The sequence below is a fragment of the Sminthopsis crassicaudata genome, chromosome 3, assembly GCF_048593235.1.
Source record: "Sminthopsis crassicaudata isolate SCR6 chromosome 3, ASM4859323v1, whole genome shotgun sequence".
NCBI lineage: Eukaryota > Metazoa > Chordata > Mammalia > Dasyuromorphia > Dasyuridae > Sminthopsis > Sminthopsis crassicaudata.
The window spans coordinates 623,854,177-623,878,306 of NC_133619.1; the positions used below are offsets into that span (position 1 = coordinate 623,854,177).

At 37.6% G+C, this 24,130-nt stretch overlaps 1 pseudogene; it reads left to right on the plus strand.

The window, feature by feature from the left end:
- The first annotated feature begins 8,782 nt into the window (after positions 1 to 8,782).
- Positions 8,783 to 10,499, plus strand: LOC141559995 (CTD small phosphatase-like protein 2 pseudogene; annotated as a pseudogene).
- Positions 10,500 to 24,130: the final 13,631 nt, after the last annotated feature.

Genomic DNA, 24,130 nt, shown 5'->3' on the forward strand with positions numbered 1-24,130 from the left:
CTATCTATCTATCTATCTATCTCTCTGATAGAGAGATAGAGAGATATTATAGTTTGCAAAGTACATTTTGGAAGTGAGATGCCCAGGTTCTTCCTGGGTAATGGAGAGGCTGAAAAAAATATGGATGTAGCAAAGCAAAGCAAGAGGTAGATGCTCTCTCTCTCTCTCTCTCTCTCTCTCTCTCTCTCTCTCTCTCTCTCTCTCTGTCTCTCTCTCTATCCCTCTCTCTCTCTGTCTCTCTGTCTCTCTCTCTCTGTCTCTCCCTCTCTCTCTCTCTCTGTCTCTCTCTCTCTCTGTCTCTCTCTGTCTCTCTCTCTCTCTGTCTCTCTCTCTCTCTCTCTGTCTCTGTCTCTCTCTCTCTCTCTCTCTCTCTGTCTCTCTCTCTCTCTCTCTCTCTCTCTCTCTCTCTCTCTCTCTCTCTCTCTCACACACACACACACACACACACACACACACACACACACACACACACCCCATGATGAGAGGCAGTGTGGTAAGATGGAAGGATCATTAGATTGGAATCCAGAGCATAGGATTCAGACTCCAGTTCTACTTACTAGGTGACTTTGACTAAATCCCTGACCTCTCTGAACCTGAGGTTCATTTCCTTCACGGTGAGTGGCTTGGATTAAATAATCTTTCCACAAGCACTAGATGATTTCTAAGGACTCCTCTAACTTGAAATCTGTGGTCTTATGATCCAGAGAAAGACCCATAGTTATTTTTCTTTAAAAAAAAATTAAATTTAAAAAGGATATGCTAAGGGGAAACAGAAGATATTAATGGGAGAGATAATAAAATGTAAAATCATTTTATTGTCTCTGTTAAACTCTTCCCTCAAACTTGGCCTCAGTATACCTCTGAGATGATCTTCCATTTACAATGTAAACAGGGCATCCCCAAATCTGACTGTACTTTTAAGTTGTAATAGCTAAAAACTATTTTAAAAACCATTATTAAAACTCAGTGGCAAAAAGGAAAAATTTAAAGTAAAAAACTCAATGGCTTAAAATGTTATTAAAATTAATAGTCTTAGGTATTAATAACGTAAAATTTCAGATATATCTCACAGGCATACAGGTGTTTGCATATTGTCTCTCCCATTCTAAGGGGAGAGACTCCTTAAACTTTGATCTTTTTTATTCCATAAGTTAGCTCATAAATGCTTAAAAAAGGCTTAATATCTAACCAGCATTATTTTCCGTCATTTCCTAAAAGTTAGCCCTCTATTTCAATAAGAACCACCATTTATGTAGCTATTATCCTATAACAAGCACTGTGCTAAGTGCTTGACAAATATTATCTCATTTGATTCTCACAACAACCTTTATTATCTTCATTTTAAAGATAAGAAAACGGATGCAGGCAGAAGGTAAGTGATTTGTTCAAGGTCACACCGATAATAAGTTTCTGAGGTCAGATTTGAACTCAGGTTTTCCTGAATCCAGGCTTAGAGCTCTATCCACTGTACTACCTGTCTTTTCAGGCAGTGTTTACTCACCAGTCTTTGGAATTGCTACAAATGATGTTTTTGACCTCTAAATTTTGGCTTCCCAGGATGAAGTCTTTGTTATCCTGCCATTTACCTTGATCTATTCTATCTAGTTCTTCTCAGTCATCTTTCTTGAAGGACATCCTTTGTCTTTCCAAAGCTCACTTGACTTCAAAGTCTAGAGAAAGCTCTGCCTCCAAAATGACAAATATTGGAGGAGCTATAAGAAAACAGATACACATGCATTGGTGGTGGAACTGTGTGTCAATTCTGGTAAACAATCTGGAATTCTGACTCTAAAGTTAGTAAACTGTGCATGCCCTTGGATTGAGCAATTCCATCATTAGGTCTAGACCCTAAAAAGATAAAAGAAAGAGGAAAAGGACTTAGATGTACAAAAATATTTACAGTAACTCTTTTCAAGGTAGTTAAAAACTGGAAATTAAGGTGGACTGGAAATTAAGGTGGTGCTCACCAATTGGAGAATGACTAAACACGTTGTGGTATATAGAATATTACTTTCCACAAGAAATAATGGAATAGACCATTTCAGAGGAAACCTGGGCAGACCTCTATGAACTGATGCAGAGTAAAGTGAGCAGAACCAGAACAATTTATACATTGTAAAGACAAAGACCTTTGAAAGGTTTTAGAACTCTGACCAAAGGTATGAATTGAAAGGGATGAAGCTGAAAGAGCTGGAACTCTAACCACTGTACCATCTAGCTGCCTTTCAGACAGGATTCCTTACCAGGTAAGAGAGGTGATGGATTCCAAATGCAAAATGAGATATACATTTTTGGACACATCAATTGTGGGGATTGGTTGGGCTTAACTATATGTATTTGGGATGGGAGACTTTCTTCTTTTTAACTGTTTAACTAGAAGTTGAAGGAAAGAAAAGGAGAGAGAATAAATGTTTTTGTGAATAACTAGTTAATTTTTTATGAAAAAGTTTTATCTCCTCTATGGAACCTTCCCTACTATTCTGACAGTTACGAGTTGAGGCCACGGTTTCTCTCTGCGTTCAGGGCCATCTCCAGTCATTTTGTTCTATCTGGCCACTGGACCAGATGGTTCTGAAGGGAAAAGGAAGGCAGATGATCTTGCACAGCCCTCCCTCACTTAAATCCATTTCACTTTCATGTCATGGTCTTCCTGGAGAACTTAAGGAGAAACAAAAACAACTGACACCAAATAATCTCTTCCTTCTGACTAGTAGCTATGATTGTGTAATATTCTCTAAGGTAGCTAGGTGGTGCGATGGAAAGAGTGCCAGACCTGCAGTCAAGAAGACCTGAGTTCAAATGCACCCTCAGATCCTTACTAGTTCTGTGGTCTTGGGCAAGTCACTTGACCCTGTTTGCCTCAGTTTCCTCATCTGTAAAATGAGCTGGAAAAAGAAATAACAAACCAGTATCTTTGACAAGAAAACCCCAAATGGGGTCACGAAGAGTCAGATGTGACTGAAAACAACTAAACAACAAATATTTTCTAATTCCTTATTTAAAGTTAGTATTATAACTCCTAGATTAAAAGTCCTTCACAATAGGATCTGTGTCTTTTATTGTTCTAGAAGTCATATTAAGTCAGTCAAGAAGCATTAAGTGTTTACTATGTGGTAGGAATAATGTTCTACAGCTCTATTACTTACTATCCATGTGATCTCAGACAAATAATATCTCTGGGCCCCAGTTCTACTATCTATAAAATGAAGAAAGCATGAATGTAATGAGATATTATTGTTCTATAAGATGAGTCGGCTGATTTCAGAAAAGCCTAGAAAGACTTACATGAACTGATGCACAGTGAAGCGAGCAGAACCAAGAAAACTTTGTGTTTTGTAACAACAAAATTATGTGATGATCAACTGTCATCTCAACAATGAGATAATTCAAGGCAATTCCATGAGATATGGGATGGAAAGTGCCGTCTCTATCCAGAGAGAGAGAACTATGAAGACTGAATGTGGATCAAAGCAAAGCATTTTCACCTCTTTTTGTTTTTATTGTTGAGCTTTTTTTTTCTTTTTCATGGTTTTTTTCCTTTTGATCTGATTTTTCTTGTGCAACATGATGATTATGAAAATACACTTGGAAGAATAGCACATGTTTAACCTATATCTGATTTCTTGCTATCTTGAGGAGAGAAAGAAAAATCTGGAACACAAGGTTTTGCAAAAGTAAATGTTGAAAACTACTTTTGTATTTATTTTGAAAAATAAAATACTTTTGAAAAAATAAAATAAAATGAAGATTCAATCATAATAGTAATACCTAAGCCTTATGATATTTTGTTTATTCCTTACCACAACTCTGCAAAGAAGGTACTATGATAACTAGTAAGTGTCTGAGTAAGGATATGCACTCAGGTCTACCTGCTCCAGGTCCAGCTGCCTCGGGTGTTATTGTTCTATAAATATTATTATATTAGAGCAGCTACATAGTGTATGTATAGCCCATCAATACTGGGGTCAAGAGGACCTGAGTTCAAATTCAGCCTTCAACCTCAGGGACATTTAATACTTACTGTGAGATTTGGGGCAAGTTACTTAACCCTAATTGCCCTGTCTTCCTTCCCTCCGCCCCCATCCCTCCTCCACCAATCAAATATTATTATATCCATTTTATCGATGGTGAAACAGGGTCTGAAAGAAGTTAGGTGAAATGCCCCAAGTTACTCAGCTAAGTAAGTGTCCGAGGCAGAATTTGCACTCACATCTACTTGACTGCAGGTCCAGTTTATCCACTCCTACACTTGTTTGATTGTAAAGAAGACAAGAGAAGTTACCTCCCCTTCTGTTGGTCGATGTGGGAAGATTGGGTGTGGAACAATCATTACAAGTAACATCAGAACCCACAGGGTTTTGTAAAGGTGACTGTTGAAAACTCTTTGAATGTATTTGTAAAAATAAAAAAGCTATCATATATATATATATATATGTATATATATATATATATACATATATACATATATATATATAAGAATTATGATTTAAAAAATCAGGACTTTTAAAACCGTGTTCTTTAGTTTTGCTAAACGACTCAATTTTTGTTGTTCTCTTCATTCTAAGGGATATTGTTCTGGGAGGAGGAAGAAGACATAGAAATGTGTAGGTGATACAAAAATAAAAGTATCAATACCATCTTATTTTTTTAAAGTGGAATTTATTTAAGCCTAATTTCCACCATTCCTCTTCTTTCCCTCATAAAAGCTCATTTTCCTCCTGCCTGCTGTTGTCTATAGCTCCAGATGTTGTGGTGTCCAGCCGACGGGCAGTGACATCTGGCCAGCTGTTACAGGAGGTGGTTCACTGTATCCTGCCTATGAGTCACCCATGAGCCAAGCTATGCAGTTGGGGAGCAGCGTTGTAGGCGCTGAGATCCGGTGTTTGCCATTAGACCGTGGGAGCAAAGACCAACAAAAATGAATAGAAAACAGCTGGGAAATGAATTCCCTCCTGACCAGCTCAGAAGGGGCTCCACTCAAGGCACTTCCCTTCCTGGAAAGATGGGAGGCCCATGAAGAATGGAGGCTTTTCTTACCTCCAAATCCTTGTCTTCTTTTCTCTTAACCCTTCAGTTCCTCTTCAACTTCCCCCTCTCCACCAAAAACCAACAACAAAATTCTGACTTTTAAAATTATTTTTTAAAAAAATGAACAGCTTGTCAAAAAAATTTTAAAAACCAGGTTTAAATTAATTCTTTCCCCTCTTATGTAGATTAGAGTCAGCTGATAAGAGACACAAAATAGCTCCAAATTTGGAAGGAACCTCCGAGGGAAGTCAAGGTAACAAGTATTACACACCTTTGCCATATTAAGCAGTGGAGAGGCAAAAAAAGCTTAGGAAAAAAAAATCCCGACTTACTTCCAGGACTAATGGAGCTTAAACAATCTCTTTATTTCACATGTGGGGAAACTGAGGCCCAGGGAATCCCATGATTGAGATCTCAGAGACCACCTCTGAGAGGTTAGAGAGGAAGAGGGAGAGAGATTATTAACCTTTCTCGTGTTATTGGCTAGAGCTGGAGAGTGGGACAGGGGGAAGAGCTGTATCCTAAGAGTCAAAGGACCTGGGTCCTGACTAGTTCATGTGTCACTTCTGTTGTCTGTGTCTCAGTTTCCCTATCTGTAGAGGAGGTCATACCAGCCTTTCTAGCTCTAGAACCTCTCAAACAAGAGAGTGAGAAATGAGGAGTTTTCATTTACATCGGATGCAATCTTCCTAGGGAATGTATCTTGGAAGTTGTTGCTGATCCCCCTCCTTTGGGAACAGGGAAATCACTCTCTTGTGTTCTCAGTAGTATTTTCCATTTCCTGGCTATAAAAGAACTAATCACTGGTATCATCTGTGTTTATTGAAATAGCCCTTAAACACACACACACACAACACATATACACACACACTACACACACAACACACACATACATACATATCACACACACAGAATACTACTGCACAGAATACACATAGATACAATATACATACCAATACATAATATGTATACATACTACATACACAATACACACCCCCAATGCACACACACACACACACACACACACACACACACACCCTTTCATTTTAATTCCAAACAAGATCTAAGTTCAAGACCCAAGTTCATCTGAAGCTGGAAGGGGACCTCAGATGCCATATAATAAACCTTTATTTTACAAATAAGGAAACTGAGACCCAGGAAGTGAAGTGATATATAAGATCTTAGATTTATAGCTAGAAGAGACCTCAGGTCTTCTTCTCTCACCCTCTCATTTTTCTGATGATAAAACTATGGTTCACAGAATGACTTTCCCCATTTGACTGTGATTTCTTTTTTTTTTTTTTAATATAATAGCTTTTTATTTTTCAAAATACATGCAAAGATAGTTTTCAATATTCACTCTTGCAAAACCCTGTGTTCTATATGTTTCTCCTTTCCTCCTTCCTTCCCTCCTCCTCTAGACAGCAAGCAATCCAATATGTTAAACAAGTGCAATTATTCAAAATATATTTCCACATTTATAATGCTGTGCAAGAAAAAGCAATTCAAAAATGAGTCAAAAAATGAAAAAAATAAGACAGTGAATAACAACAAAAAAGGTGAAAATACTTTGATCCATATTTAGTCCCCACAGTCCTCTCTGGATGCAAATGGCTGTCTACCTCACAAGTCTATTGGAATTGGCCTGAATCACCTCAATGTTGAAAAGAGCCACATTCATCAGAGCTGATCATCACATAATCTTGTTGTTGTTGTGTACCATGTTCTCTTGGTTCTATTTACTTTACTCAATATCAGTTCATGTATTGACTGATTTCTTGAGGGCAGGAACTACCATATTCTTTTTTGCTTATCCTCAACAACTGGTACAGTGCCTGGCACATAGTAGGTTTAATGGCTTAATAAATGCTATTACTGACTCTGACTTGACCAAGAAGTCTGCTGGGTAATGAGAGAACTGTTTGAGAGGTTACACAACTTCCTCAGGATCACACTGGCAGTGTGCACCAAAAAAGAGACCTTACATCCCCAATGTCCCAGGCTCTGAGACTACTTTATGCTATACCTGTCTGAAAAGCTATTTGGTAATCAGCACAGAATATTCAGAGCCTGCTGAGCACAATGCACAGTCCTGGGAGAAAGTAACTATCAAAAAAATTTTACAGAAAAGGAAACTGCGTCTGAGATTGATAATTTGTACATATTCATGAGGACCCTCGATTCACTGGCACTGCTGGTGGTCCTTCCTCTCCCTCAGCTGTCTTGCAAAGGTAAGGAGACAATTTAAGTGCATTTACAAAGCAATGCATAGCACCGAGTGTTCCATCATGGGAACTTCCTGACCAGGTCTTGAAGTTTGCCATCACATATTGCCGGTCTATAGCTGGGTAAACCCATCCTCTCCCAGCAGTGCCCCTGATTCCAGGGACTTTCGATGCCCTGTGAAGACATTGCCTCCATGCCTCAGTTTCCTTACCACCCTGGAAGATCTCTTTACCCCCTTTGGCCTCCTCATCCTATTAGTGAATTTTCCCCAGAATATCTATTTGAGAAAGTGCTCAGCCATCCTTCATTGCTCTCCCAACTCTGCTCCTGACTCCCTGCCCAAGCCCAGCAAAGTTCTTCCTATCCATCCTCTTTTCAGCTCCTGTTTAAATATGTTCCTTCTCTATTAGACTGTAAGCTCCTTGAGGGTAGGAACTGGTTTTCTTTTTGCTTGAGCAGTTAGTACAGTGCTTGGCAACAACAAATGCTCATCAACTTGTTTTACCCATTCAAAGCTTCTTTATGAGACTCTTTTAAGTCCCAGAATGAGTCCTGGTCTGCAGCAGTGGAAACATGGATTTAATGACATGCCCTACTGTCTCAAAAAATAGTTGATATTTGCTCTCAAATTACACAAAGGAAGAAGAAGATGCCAGCTGCATCCAGAGAAAGGAGTAGATGTTATGTATAAAATAATTATATTATACATTATACATATATACTATATAATATATATATATATATATAAATGTACATATATCATAAAATATATAACTACACACACATATATATTTTTGTGTCTAATGGCAGCCATTTTGGAGGGGAAAGAAGAAAAAGGAAAAAAGTTACATGATAACTTTCATTAAAATATATGTGTGTATACTACATAATATATATATAATACATAACAAATTACATATATATATATAATTACACACATATATACTTTGTAGTCTAATGGTAAACATCTTGGAGGGGAAGGAAAAAGTTACATGATTACTTTCATTAATATATATATATGTATGTGTATATATTTATGTGTGTATATAGATACATATATACAAATAATAGCAAGCTGTTCATAATAGATTTGCAGTTTCATGTATAATAACTTATTTTTTTTTCTACTATTATGGAAATACTTATTTGTTAGGATCCTTACAAGGTGTTAAGTCGGTACTTAACAATTCTCTAGTTCAGAGTTCACACCTTTACAGGAGTTTACACCTTTACAGGAGTTTACACCTTTACAGGAGTTTACACCTTTACAAGAGTTTACACCTTTACAGAAGTTTACACCTTTACAGAAGTTTACACCTTTAAAGGTGTTTGTTCATTGGTTCTGTAAGGAGTCTAGACAAGCCCATTCTCTGGGAGGATATATAAAGAGCCAGGATTTAGGAAGGAGAGATCATTCCAGACTTGGCTGGAGGCACTTGGACGAGAGCAGACTCACAAGGCTAAAGGAAAAGCTTGCTCTTGGATTCCCAACTAGGACTAAATTCTGGGAAGCCCACAATCCCACACTCTTGGGGGCAGAGTCAGTCATTCTCACGTCTCCCTTCGTGCTGGCTGGAGGCTTTAGATTCAGGGGAGCTAGAGAGTGAAGCTGGCTGGAGACTTTGGGGAGACCGAGCCGCTGGAGACGTTTTGACAAGTGCTTATCGGGGAAGCAAGGAGAGAGGAAGGCCTCCAGAGCCCCAGGTGAAGGAGAGAAGATTTGGACAGAGACAGTAAAGGACTTTAACTGCATTTTGGGGATTTGTGCTGCTGTTGCGGCGGAAGCGGGACAGACACCACACGGTGCGCAGCCGGGATCCCCCGACGACGCTTTTCTACCGTCACAGTCAGTTTTACAGGTGACACCCATAAAAGATGCAGCTGAGAACTCGGAAAGTTCCTCAGCAATCAGATCAATTACACACACAACGTGCAGTCAAGGCAAAGAAGAAGAAACATTCAGAGAGTGAAGATAGTTTACCTGAGGGAGTAGAAAAAACACAGAAGAATGAAACATCAATTAAATTCATGAAGGGAAGCACACCCCAGGAAGAGAGAGAAAATCCTTCAAAGAGGAGAAGAATAGAACGTGATATAGAGACCAACTTGATTACATCAACACCTCGGCCAGGAGGAAAACCCAACAAACGGATACCTCGAGGAAGACGGAAAAGTCAAGTAAATAGAGAAGCTGGTAGTTATGAAATGACAAATCAATATGGAGAACTAGAAGAGAATCCCATCACTGGGAGTCCTCCAAGGACTACTTTATTGGGGACCATTTTTTCTCCTGCCTTCAACTTTTTCTCACCAGCAAATAAAAATAGAACACCAGGATCAGCTCCCCCCAGACGAGCTGTGAAAGCCAAAGAAATAGTAAAACGACTTGATCTGGAACAGGTAGATGACATCACTACCGGTACAAGGAGATCCACAGGTGGAACAGCTTATTCAAATCAAGCAGTCCAAGTCAGACTTACAATCAATAATGAAACCAATGAAGAAGTGGAAGAAGCAGCTCATGGTGATATACCAGCTCTTACAGAAGATAGTGCTTATTGCCTAGCCTATGGAGAAGCAATCTATGAAGAAGATTGGCAAGCATTTAACCCCTATTATTTTATCAAGCATATTCCCCCATTAACAGAACAGCAACTAAATAGGAAGGCAGTTCTTCCTTTGAAAACTAGAAATGCACCAGAATTTTCCCTGGTCTTAGACTTGGATGAAACACTAGTGCACTGTAGTCTCAGTGAACTAGAAGATGCCGCATTCACTTTTCCAGTCCCTTTCCAAGGTGTTATTTATCAGGTTTACGTGCGATTAAGACCGTTCTTCAAGGAATTCCTGGAACGTGTGTCTCAAATGTATGAGATCATTCTTTTTACTTCTTCTAAGAAGGAATATGCAGACAAGTTACTGAGCATACTAGACCCTAAAAAGAAGCTGGCCAGGCACCGACTTTTCCGTGAACATTGCGTGTGCGTACAAGGAAACTACATAAAAGACTTAAACATCCTTGGAAGAGATCTTTCCAAAACTGTCATCATCGACAATTCACCTCAAGCCTTTGCCTACCAGCTTTCTAATGGAATCCCCATAGAGAGCTGGTTCATGGATAAAAATGACAATGAACTCTTAAAATTGATTCCTTTTCTGGAAAAACTTGTAGAACTGAATGAGGATGTTCGACCTCACATCAGAGACAGATTTCGCTTGCATGACTTGCTCCCCTCAGATTAAACAAGAAGATTTCTGAAGGGGGAGAAAATGCAGGACCCTTATGGACTAAAACAAAAACATTGCCATTCCTGTGGAAATTTTGCTTTTTTGTACGCCTTCTTGCTTTTCTTATCTCTTATTGTATATCTTAAGTTTCAGAATAAAACTTTGAGAATTTTGATATTTTATGTTCATTTTTCTGTTTGTACAGTTAAAGTTAAGTTGTCATTTATTTTCAAAATTAAGTTTAGCTCTTTAGTTTCCTGACTAAAAATAGACAGTTAAGTGTTAGGTTCTTACTAAGTGCTAAGTCCGTACTTAACAATTCTCCAGTTCCCATCTTTAGTTCACACCTTTAAAAGGAGTTCTGAAATGGAGTTTACACAACCTTTAAAAGGAGCAAGTTCGTTGGATGAAGTATTTCCCACAAGCCCATCCTCTGGGAGGATAAAAGAAGGCATCATTGGGCGTGGAAAAGCAGTCTGGATTGGGGAAGAGTGGTGAATGGAAGGGACCAGATAGGTTAACTGCCTGGGGGAGAGGGTTTGCTTGTATTTCTTCAGCAGGAGAAGCTTCTGGAGACTACAGCTCGCTACAGGGAAGGACAAGAGCTGGAGGAGATTTAGAGCCAGGATTCGGGAAGTAGAAGAAGAGGCTGGCTGGAGGTTCCAGAAGCCTCCCAAGAAACCTGCTCATAGAGGAAAAGGATTCGCAGAGAAAAGAAACCTCCCAGAGAAGGATTACAACTGAGAGAGGACAGGATATTACATTTTCTTAGCACTTAGTAAGAACCTAACAGTTAAGTATTACAGAATTGTACTTGTAGTGAGTAGATCAGACAAAAAACACCAAGGTGCCAAAACTAGATCTAAGGACTCTTAGAGAATATCTAATTATAGGTTCATAGAGCTAGAGATAGAAAAAAAAATTGAAGATCACTAAGTCTAACTCACTCATTTTATAAATGAAGAAACTGAGGGAAGAGAAAATTGCCCAAGATAAGAAAATATTAAGTGGCAAATTCACAATTTTCTCATTCCAGAGCTCTTGCTTTTTTCACTTCTTAACCCCTTTTTTTTATATGCATGGAAAATATGGCCCCAAGAGAAATTACTTAAGGTCATATTGGGAGTCCACAACATAGCCAGAATTTGAACTCTAACCCTCTGACTACAATGTTTCCCTAAACAATTATCCAGTTCCTGGTACAAAGTAGATTCATAATAAATGTTTGTTGATCAACGAATTGTTTACCAATGATTAGTCATAGAAAACTTTACTGGAGGTGAATTTTGAGGAAGATTTATTTTTTAAATAAATTTTACTTCCTTGAGATATATGCCCACAGTGACGCACTTTAATTTAACATCTCCACCCCATAAATGAGTGTAAACTGTTAGCATTTTCTGTTGTTCTTCCCAGGTTATTTTTACCTTTCGAATCCAATTCTTCATTTGCAACAACAGCAACAACAACAACAACAAAATTCGGTTCTGCACATATATATTGTACCTAGGATATACAATAACATATTTAATATGTATGGGAATGCCTGACATCTAGGGGAGGGGGTGGAGGGAAAGAGGGGAAAATTCGGAATAGAAGGGAGTACAAGGGGATAATGTTGTAAAAAATTACCCATGCATATTTACTGTCAAAAAATGTTATAATTATAAAATTAATAAAAAATTTAAAAAACAAAACAAAACAAACAAACAAAATAACACCTCCACCCCATGATGCCCTTGGATGTGTCTCTCTTTCCACTGCCTGGCCAACAATAACTATCTCTTGACATCTTTGAACAATTTGCTGAGTATTTGGTGAAATTTCAGGGCTGTTTTGATGTTTGTTTCTCTTATTATTAATGATTTGGAACATTCTTTCACATAGTTAATAATACTTTACAATTCTTTTTAGAACTGTTCATATCCTCTGGCCCACTTTTCTATTTAGGTGGGACATATGTGTTTTTCTTAGTTGTCTATATATCTTGGATATCAGCAAGTCCTTATCGGAAATATTTGCTATGAGAATTTTTTCTTAATTAACTACTTCCCCTCTTATCCAAGCTGTACTAATTTTATTCATGAAAAACCTTTATAATGTTATAATCTATTTTATCATTTGTAATTACTTCTATCCCTTGTTTCATTATAAACTGATCTTTCGATCGTAACTTAAGACATATGTTCTCCTACCTAGCACATAGTAGGCACTATATACATTAATATGTTGCTTGTTGTTTTAGGGTGTAATTATTTTTATTTAAACTTTATTTGTATTGTCCGTTCCTTTTCCCTTTCTTTCGGTCCTTCCCAACTCATTGAGAAAACAAGAAACATTCATATTTAGATCACATACCAATTCTGAATTTATTATGATATGTCATAAAATGTTAGCCTAAAACAAAAGTTCTTTTTAAAAAAATTTTAAACATTTATGTAAAAAAAATTCATTTCCAAGCTTTATTCCCTCCAGTTCTAGCAAGCAATATATTATACATATGAAGTCTTATAAAATATATTTCATGTTAGCAAAGCTGAAAAAAAAAAGAAAAATTAAGGTGAAAAAATATGCTTAAATCTGTATTCAGAGTTCATCAGTTCTCTCTCTGGAGGTAGATAACATTTTTCATCTTGAGTCCTTTAGAGTTATTATGGATCATTTTATTGATCAGACTAGCTAAATCTTTCATAGTTGGTTATTGTTATAATATTGCTGTTACTGTGGACAACATTCTCCAGGTTCTTCTCACTTCATTTTTCATCGATTTATGTAAGTCTTCCCAAGTTTTTCTGAAACCATCCTGCTCATCATTTCTTATGGCATGGTGGTATTCCATCACAATCAAAAAACACAATTTGTTCAGCTTTTCCCTAATTGATGGGACTCCCCTTAATGTCCAATTCTTTGCCCCAACAAAAAGAGCTATTATATTTTTTATTCATGGGTCCTTTTTCCTTTTTCTTGATCTCTGTTGGTAAAGACTATATAGTATTATAAAGTAAAGCTTCTTAATTTGAGATCTGTGAAATTGGTTTTTAAAATATTTTGATATTAATTTCAATGTAATTGACTTCCTTGTGAATCCTGTTTATTTTATGTCATACATTTAAAAAGCATCATTCTGAAAAGGAGTCAAGAAATTTCACCAAGTGACCAAAAATGTCCCTCATACCAAAAAGTTCAGGAAGCTTTGGTAAAGCCCATTTCTGTTTCACTGTTTTCCAGTTTTCCTAATAATTCTTGTCAAACAGAAAACTTGTTCCCACATAATTTATGTTTATGGGTTGCTGGATTATTGAGTTCAATTATTTCTGATTCCCCTACCCCAACCCCTTTTATCCATTCTTTCTTTTTTGAATTTGGCTTTAGGAACCATGAGTATACCAAGTCTGATCAAGACCAGAAATACCTATGAGGTAAAAATTTTCTGATATCTGGTTCATATAATTCATTACCCGTATTTTATGTATTAATATGGAGAAATCTCAGGCAATTGGATTTATTGCTCTTGACTTTTTGACTTCTGTCTCCCATGAATGAATGGTCCTCTTTTCTTATCTTTCTTCTATGTGACTTATTATATGAACATAGTTTTCTTTTTTCTTTTCCCTTTTCTGTCTTACACCCCAAATAGGTCCTGACCAGTCCTCATTTGGTAAACTCCATATCTTACTTAGAAAAAAAAATTCCCATAGTTTAAGCAATGGTCTAGACCCTGAGCCCATCCTCAGACATCACCTTCCTAGCCAGCTATTTGCTTCTCACATTAGTCTTTCTGTTCTGAATTCTCTGTCCTAAATTAGCCCTGCAGATGAAAAAACCATCTGGGCTCCCACGGTCGTCAGTCTTTAACCAAAGACTTCATCATCCTTAGCAAGGCTAAGTTTCTTCTGGTGGTATCATTTGTCCCTACATGAATCATCCAAAGTGGACAGTAGTTATGTCAGATCTGACGATTCCCAGGAAGCCCTCTGGTACATCTCAGATCAATTTTTTCTTGGTTTCTTGGGAAGGTTTGGACTCAGGTTGTACCTCTGGCCATGTGATCCTGGGCAAGTCACTTAACATTCTCAGTGTTCTAGGCAATTCTCAAAGACTCTTAAGTTGTAAAGAAGATGCTGACCCAAGTGGGTAGAAGGAGTTTCTTCATCTGGTGGCTCCTACTACCAATGAAGTCACAAGTCTACTCAGTCAGCCTGTCTCTGTGAAGTAAGATAAATGAGGTGTCACTGTACTATAAATTTCTCTAGATGAGTCACAAATCCTCATCAAATTTTAATGCCTGTTTTTAATTTCTTGAAAATGACATTTTCTGAGTTTGACTTAAAAAACACAGCTCCTTCTTTATAAACACTTCCCTGATAATTACGCTGCAGAACATTAATTACTAAACTTGAGTTGTTATTGAATCAAGATGTAGGAATTCTGTAATGCCCTAACAGGGAATGGCTACATCGTTGACTTTTCTCTGAAAGGGTACCATTTTCCTTTGATTTGAGTTAAGACATTTTTCACAAAACATTTTAGTTTTCACGAAATAGAAACATTTTCAGTAAATAGATGAATGAGCAAAAATAGCCTGATAGAACTTTACTTTATTTAAAATGCATGCAATAAACAGTTATCCTCTAGAGTAAATATGTTAAAGAACAGAGCTGAAAACATGAATGAATAAACACAATTTCCATATACTGTCAATGGTAAAAATAATAATAATAATAATTGAATTTCTCCACATTAAGGCACAAAATATGGGTAATTAATTATATGAACCAGATATCAGAAAATTTTACCTCATAGGTGTCTCTGAGTCTTAATCAGACTTGATATATTCATGGTTCCTAAAGCCAAATTCAAAAGAGAAATTACAGATAAGAGGAGTTGGGGTAGGGGAATTAGAAATAAAAAATAATCAGGTCTAAAAACCTGAAATCAAATCCTCAGTTTTCCACCAATTCCCTCTATAACATCAGAAAAGTCACAACCTCCCAGGGGGTTTACACATCTGTAATAGGAGGTAGGAGGGATCCCTGAGGGCCCTATCAGCACTCTTTTCCCATGATCCTATTTTTAAAAATCATGGCTTTCTTTGAGAAGTTGCTAAATTAATAATTGTTTATAAAACTCTCTGAAACAGATTTGATCTTATATTTAATTTTTTTCCCAAACCCTCATGATTTAAGGCATCAAATAATATGGTCATATTTAGAGTAAGAACAGAGATAAAGATTGTATGTAATTATGGGATTGCATTAGGTAAAGAATTGTGTCTAGTTGACAGCTTAGGAAGATCTATGTTAGAATGTTGCCTCAGACACTTATGAGTTGTGTGACCACTTAACTTCTATTTGCCTCAATTACCTCATCTGTAAAATGGGGAAAATTATAGCACCTAACTTCTAGGGTTGTTATGAGGGTCATGAGATAATTTTTGTAAAATACTTTGCAAACCTTAAAGTGCTATAGAAATATTAGTTATTCACATTTAACATGTATGGGATTGCCTGTCATCTAGGGGAGGGGAAAATTTGGAAAAGAAGTGAATACAAGGGATAATGTTGTAAACAAAAAATTACCCATGCATATGTACTGTCAAAAAAATTATAATTATAAAATTAATAAAAAATTTAAAAAAGAAATATTTAGTTATTATTAGTATTATTTTGTAGATGGATATTTGCTGTTGTCCAATTCTTCAAATCCATTTGGGGATTTCCTTGCAGATATACTGGAGTGGTTTGTCATTTCCTTCTCCAGTTCATTTTACAGATGGGGAAACTGAGGCAAGCAGGATGAAATGACTTGTCCAAGATCACACAACTACAATATGTCTAAAATCAGATTTTAAATTCAGGTCAGCATTCAAAACCAAGTACTCTGACTCCAAATCCAGCGAGTTTTCCCTTGAAAACAAGTTTCTTTTAGAATCTGACTGATTCAATCCTTTATTCACTACTGCCTTTATGGTGATAAACTTCTCCCCATAGGATTTATTCGCTAAGGTTCGCCAAAGTCAGTAAAGGCGGCTAGGTGGCGCCATAGTGCTGGGCCTTGAATCAGGAAGTCTCATCTTCCTGAGTTCAAATCCAATCTCAGACACTTCCTAGCTATGTGACTCTAAGCAAGTCATTTAACCCTATTTACCTCAGTTTCCTGATTTGGAAATGAGCTAGAGAAGGAAATGGCCAATCACCCCAGTATTTTTGCCAAGAAAACCCCAAATAGAGTCACGGTGAATCAGATATGACTGAAAAACAACTCAATGATGGTACACTGATAGGGGGCAGCTAGGTGGATAGAGCACCAGCCCTGAATTCAGGAGGACCCGAGTTCAAATCTAATCTCAGACACTTAGCACTTCCTAGCTGTGTGACCCTGGGCAAGTCACTTAACCCCAATTGCCTCAGCAAAAAAATGGAAAAAAAAAAAAAAAAAAAAAAAGATGATACACTGAATAAAGCATTGATTGTAGAGTGAGGAAGACCTGAGTTCAAATTCGGCCTCAGACATTAAATAGCAACGTGATCCCAGGCAAGTCATTTAGCCTTGGCCTGTTTCAGTTTCTCTATCTATAAAAATGGGGACAATAATAGCATCTGCCTCCCAGGCTCATTGTGAAGATTAAAAAAATATATTTGTAAAACACTTTGCAAATCTTAAAATACTGTACATTTTTATATACAGTATTTATATACAGTTTTTATATTATTATTATTTTTTGATCACACCTATGATGTAATATGTGTAGGGAATAACTTCCTCTAAAGGGGTAGATGAGTCTTTTTTTCAGTAACATAGTCTTAGGGAGTTGCATTGGCTCTGAGAGCTTGTGATATGTCTAAAGTTAGGCAGTCATTAAATATTACAGATATATAATGCATAGATACTTGCATCTGGGACTTCCTAACTAGGAGGTTGGACGACTTGCCAATACCCCCAGGTTATCTCAATGTGCATGCAAGAATGGATGAATGAATGATTTATTAAGCACCTATTATATACCAAGCACAGCTCTAAGTACTGGTGATATAAAGGCAAGCCAGACATTTAGAGACCCTCAAGAAGCTTATATTCCAAAAGGTGAAGATAATGCATAAAAAATAAAAAATAAAAAAAAAAAGCTGAAAAAGGGAAAAGCTTTCTAGGCAAGATAAGGCAAAAGCCAATGATGGAGGTCATCTATTTTCCTTCAATGTTCCTCTATAGTAGATCATTGTTTGTAGTTATTATATCCCTTGAGAACCCTCCATTTCTCATCCCTATGCCTTTGCATTGGCTGTCTCTCATGCCTAGAATGCCTTCCCTCCTCATTCCTCTCTCTTGGCATTCTTCAAGAGCAAACTCAAATTCTAAATTATTCAGATCTACCCCAGTCTCCCTTCTCCATCCCCCACTCCTCAATTCCTTTCTTACATTACCCTCCATTTATATTTCATATGTATTTAATTCCACATTGTCTGCGCCATTAGAATTTCTAAGAGCAGGGATCCTTTCTTGCCTTTCTTTGAATCTCCAGTGATATAACACAGTATTTGGCAAACAGTAGGTGTTTAATAAATTCTTGTTAATTGACTTTCCCTATCACCTTTCCTTTCCTTTCTTTTTTTTCTTTCTTTCTTTCTTCCTTTCTCTTCTTTCTCTCTTTCTTTCTCTCTCTCCCTCTCTTTCTCTCTCTCTCTTTCTTTCTCTTCTTTCTTTCTTTCTTTGTTTCTCTTCTTTCTTCCTTCCTTTCTTCCTTCTTTTCTTTCTCTTCCTTTTTTCCTTTCTTTCTCTTCCTTTTTTCTTTCTTTCTCTTCCTTTTTTCTTTCTTTCTCTTCTTTCTCTCTTTCTTCCTTCTTTTCTTTCTTTCTCTTCCTTTTTTCTTTCTCTTCTCTTCTTTCTTTCTTTCTCTTCTCTCTTTTTCTTTCTCTTCTTTCTCTCTTTCTCTCTTTCTTCTTTCTTTCTTTCTTTCTTTCTTTCTTTCTTTCTTTCTTTCTTTCTTTCTTTCTTTCTTTCTTTCTTTCTTTCTTTTTTCTTTCTTTCCTTCCTTCCTTCCCCTTCTTTCTTTCTTTCTTTCTTCCTTCCTTCCCTTCCTTCTCTTCCTTCCTTCCTTCCCTTCCTTCCTTCCTTCCTTCCTTCCTTCCTTCCTTCCTTCCTTCCTTCCTTCCTTCCTTCCTTCCTTCCTTCCTTCCTTCCTTCCTTCCTTCCTTAAGGAGTCTGAGGAATACAAATAATTATGGAAATCCCTTTAGCTAGGATTTGAATCCAGATCTTTCCCCTCCAGGACTGGGATTCTAAACAGCTGCTACACTAATGCAAAGGATTTAAGAAAATAAATCAGAGCAAATGAAAGAATCGAACTGCCGGAGGTCTCTCTGCCCCTGCCTGAGGCACTTACACACTCAGTTATTTCCTGTTCATTTGCAATTATCCACTTCAAGAATATCTTTTACTTTTGGTCTAGTGGCTAAGATACTTCTCTAGGAATAACTATGAGTCTTTAAAGGAAGGAATGGACAACAAATAGATGGAGTTCATCTTTCTGTTCTTTTTCATTTTTTTTTTTTCATGCTGGAGAGAGTGAGAAGCACCATATTTCTTTTCCCACAGCATCAAAGGCTGCAATTGTAAGAAATCCTTTCTAAGCTACCAGACCTCTGAGGGTTAGAAATGAACTCCCAGTGCTCCAAAAAACCTCCAAACTGGCATTAACATTATATTTAAGGTTTGTAAAGTGCACAATAGCCATGATCTCCTTGGTGCCTCCCTGCCCTGTGGAATTTGTGCCATAGATATCATTCTTCCCCATTTTATAGATAAGTCAACTGAGGTATAGTGAGATTAGGTGACCCACCCAGGATTACCAGACTAGTGAGTGTCTGAGGTTGGATTCAAACCACACATCCTACTGGCTCCTCTCACATAAAATAGGAAATAATAATAATCACCTAAAAGTTTCAAAAAGGCAATTAAATTAATCTTAATGCCTTTTTTTGGCTTGGCAATTGGAGTTAAGTGACTTGCTTAGGGTCCCACTGCTACCCTTCCTATTCTCCCCAGTTGTTAGGGCCTTTCCTTCTCATTACTGAATGACTTGCCTCAACCTGGGAAAGACCTTAGCTTGAAAAGTCCAGGGTCTCCCACTGCATCCGGGCTCATAGCCAGCCACCCTGACCTATTTCTTGCCACTGGACCCAGTGGATTTTGGAGGGGAGAGCGAGGCTTATGACTTTGTAGCTAACTTTATAACCTAACTTAAATCCAATTCATTTGCAAGTCAAGACATCACCCTTCTGATGTCACTGATCCTCCCTAAGGAATGAACAACAACAACATACCTTCCAGGTTTGCAGCCTTTTTTATCTGTTCCTTCCTTCTCCCTCCCTAAAAGACTGTAGACTCCTTGAGGGCAGGAAATGGTTTTGCCTCTTTGTATTATCTGTGCTAACCTTTTAAGCCAAACTGGCTTCCTTTGTGCTGTTTGCTATGGATGACCTTTTATCTCCAGCCTCCAAGCCTCCGGTCACTTATCTCTCTCTGCCCTATCCCACCCTCCAATCCCATCGATCCTCTTCTGCTCTGCCTCTTGGGAATCTTTAGCTCTAGTCAAGATCCATCTCAAATGTTACCTCCTTCCTATACCTGCCTTTTCCCAATTCTCCCACTTCCTCTTCCTCTTTTCCCAACCAAAAATACTTTAGCTTTTCTTTTTTCTTTTCTTTTTTTTTTTTTTAAATTAAAGCTTTTTATTTTCAAAACATATGCATGGATAATTTTTCAACATTCATCCTTGCAAAACCTTGTGTTCCAGATCTTCCCCTCCTTCCCCTTACCCCCTTCCCAGATGGCAAATAATCCAATATTTAAAATATATGCTAAATACATGGATTGGTCAATCTGCCATCAGGGAAAAGGGGTGGGGGGGATGGAGGGGAAAAGTTGGAACAAAAGGTTTTGCAATTGTCAATGCTGGAAAATTACCTATGCATATATCTTGTAAATAAAAAGCTATAATAAAAAATTAAATATATATAATATATATGTTAAATTCAATATATGTATACAGATTTACACAATTTTTAAAGCTTTTCTTTGTGTAGATTTTGTATGAATTTATCTAGGCACATTTATTTTTCCCCAGCAATAGCATGTAAGATTGTTGAAGTTAAGCTCTCTTTCATTTTTGAAAGGCAATAAACATTTATTAAGCACCTAAATGTGTCAAAGGTGCTATGCTAAACAATAAAGAAATGCAATAGGAGCTCTCAGATGAAAGTTGTGTCCCAGCTGACTTGCAGAAAAAGGGTCACTATGTATTGAGAAGGGAGTTTCCTCACCTGGGAGTTCCCAGTTCCAATGAGATCATACATTTCCAGGCCCAATCCCCTATCCCTATCCCCAAGGCCTAGCCAGGTAACTAACTAACACATAATAGGCACTTAAATGAATAATAAACATTTATTAAGCACCAGGCATTGTGCTCATGGAATTAAATAATGAAACAGATTTCCCATCACCACCCTTCCTATTCCCACTCCCGAGGCTCCTCTGGGTGCCCATAGTGCCAGGCCCTTCACTTTTCATGCCTGTAATTACAATTATCTCCTTTGGAAAAATGGAGTCCTGTTGCCTTGATTTCACAGTCCTGCGCCATACTTTCCAGCATTAAACAAAGTGGAGGGTTCATGGGCCACCCCAGGCCTGTCTGTGAGAAAGAGCAGGCTGATCTAAAAGCCTTTTTTTCTCTCTGGGGAACAAAGGAGCAGCCATCCCCTGGTCCAGCCCAACCTGAAAGACCAGATTTGCTAATTAGAAGTCAGGCGGGAGGTCCCTCACCCTCCCTCAGCTCCTGCCTTTAACCTCTTCCTTTCCTCCAGTCCTGAGGGCTACTAACCGGCAGTTCATGGCAAAGATGGTGGGATTCCACCCAAGATCCAAAACACCGAAATGCTTTCTCCCTACCCATCTCCCCCTTGGGCTCCCCACTGCTGACCACTTTCCAGTTCCAAGCTGGGGAGGCTTTACTTCATGCACAGGAATCAGAGCCACTGCAGAGTCCCCAGCCAAAAAACATGGAACACGGTACCAAGTCCATGATTCACTGCCACTTGAAGTTCCTTGAGTCGGTGTACCTTTTGCTAGAAGAACAGGGCTCTTTAAGCAGCGGGATAGGCTATTCATTTTTTTAAATCATTTAAGAAGACAAACATTAATATTTTCCCCTACAAAGAACTGAAAAAGAGGATTGCATTTGAAACTTTGATATGAAACTGTATATATTAAACTTTGATTTGGCCCTTTTCCCAGCATCCATTACATCTCACATAGTAGACTCAAAGTTTACTGTTTTCTTTGTAAAAACAAAAAACAAAAAAAAATTACTGATGTATTTCTTTTTCTTATTAATAGTTTTTATTTACCAGATATATGCATGGGTAATTTTACAACATTGACAATTGCCAAACCTTTTGTTCTAATTTTTCCCCTCCTTCCCCTCCCCCCTCCCCCCCCCCCCCCCCGCAGATGGCAGATTGACCAATACATGTTAAATATTTTAGAGTATAAAAAATACAATATATGTATACATGTCCAAACAGTTGTTTTGCTGTACAAAAAGACACTTAAAAGAAAGACACTTATTGATGTTTATTGTTCTTTTTATTTTATTCAGCATATTCTTATTTTTTAATAAAGCTTTTTGTTTCCAAAACGCATGTATAGTTTTCAATATTTACCCTTGCAAAACCTTGTGTTCCAAATAATAACAAAACAAACCTTGTGTTTCAATTTTTTTTCTTCCTCCCTTCCCCCCATTTCCCTTCTCCAATGGCAAGTAATCCCATATATGTTAAACATATGCAATTCTTCTATACATGTTTCCACAAATATCACACTGGACAAGCAAAATCAGATCAAAAAGTGAAAAACAAAATGAGAAAGGAAACAAAATGCAAGCGAACAACAATGAAAAAAGTGAAAATGCTATGTTGTGATCCACACTCAGTTCCCCTGTCCTCTCTCTGGATGCAGATGGCGCTTTTCATCACAAAACCATTGGAACTGGCCCGCATCATCTCACTTTTGAAGAGGGCCACGTCCATCAGAATTGATCATCATATAGTCTTCTTGTTGCTGTGTACAGTGATCTCCTGGTTCTGCTCACTTCACTTAGCATCAGTTCATGTAAGTCTCCCCAGGCCTTTTACTCAGTGTATTCTTAAATGGAATTTTGATTTTTTTTATTTCTTTTTTTTTGTTGTTGTTGGCCTTACTCTTACTTTCTCCTTCCCATCCCAAACCCCTTTATAACACCAATTATAATCAAGCTATGCAAATCCATACATGGCCATGGCTGAAAATACTTTAAAAAACAAAAACCAAAACAAACAAACAAAAAAACATCAATTATAATCAAGCTAGGCAAATCCATACATGGCCATGGCTGAAAGTACTTTAAAAAACAAAAACCAAAACAAACAAACAAAAAAACATCAATTATAATCAAGCTAGGCAAATCCATACATGGCCATGGCTGAAAGTACTTTAAAAAACCAAAACCAAAACAAACAAACAAACAAACAAAAAACATCAATTATAATCAAGCTAGGCAAATCCATACATGGCCATGGCTGAAAGTACTTTAAAAAACAAAAACCAAAACAAACAAACAAAAAAACCCCATCAATTATAATCAAGCTAGGCAAATCCATACATGGTCATGGCTGAAAGTATCTCTTATTTCACACCCCTAGATTATCACTTCTCTTCCCAGTGGTGAGAAGCACGATTCATCATCAATCTACAGGAGCCACGACTGGCCATTGATTGATCATAGGAGATAAATATTCAGCAAGAAAGACTCTGTTACACCTTGCATCATTTCTGATAGAGACGAATGTCTGGATCAATGAGAAAGACATGATCAGATTTGATTGTAAGCTCCATGCCTTTCAATCCCCTAGTGCTTATCACAGTGCCAGAGACATAGGAAGTGCTTAATAAATTGGCTGACTAGATACATTCAATATGTGCCAGATACAAATACAAATACAAGCAAGCAAGACTGCCCTCAAAGAGTTTATCTTCTAATGGGAGAAGACAATCTCCTCCCCCTAAAGAAGGGGATTAAAAGGAGGACATAGCCTTTGCAGCAAGGCTTGGAGACGACTGAGATAAGATGGAGCTGAGATCCTGCCAAGATAAGGCGAAAACTGGCCAATTAGAGTGCAGGGTGCTGGGGCAGAATCCAAGGTTTGGGTGGAGCAGAAGGTAAAAGTCAAAGACATAGCAGGAGGCTAAATTTCCACTCTCTGGGCTTAGAATTCAGGATACAAATAGGAAAAAAGAAAGATATCCCTGTTTTCCTGGAACTTAATGGGGAGCTGAAAGAAGGGGTGGGAGAGGGGGAAGAAAGTAGTTGTCCAGGGCCATGATGGAGTCCAGGTTAAGGAGTGCAGCTGGGGGATGGGAGGTGGGGAAAGCCCCTTATCAACCAGCCTACCCTTAGTACTCAGAGCTGTATGCAGTACTCCAGATGAAATCTGTGAGAAATGGATTCATTTGGTTTCCACAGACAAAAATGATCAGATATTAATTATATGTTATACATAATTATATAATTACATGATATATCATATTATATAGTATAATTAATTATAATATAATT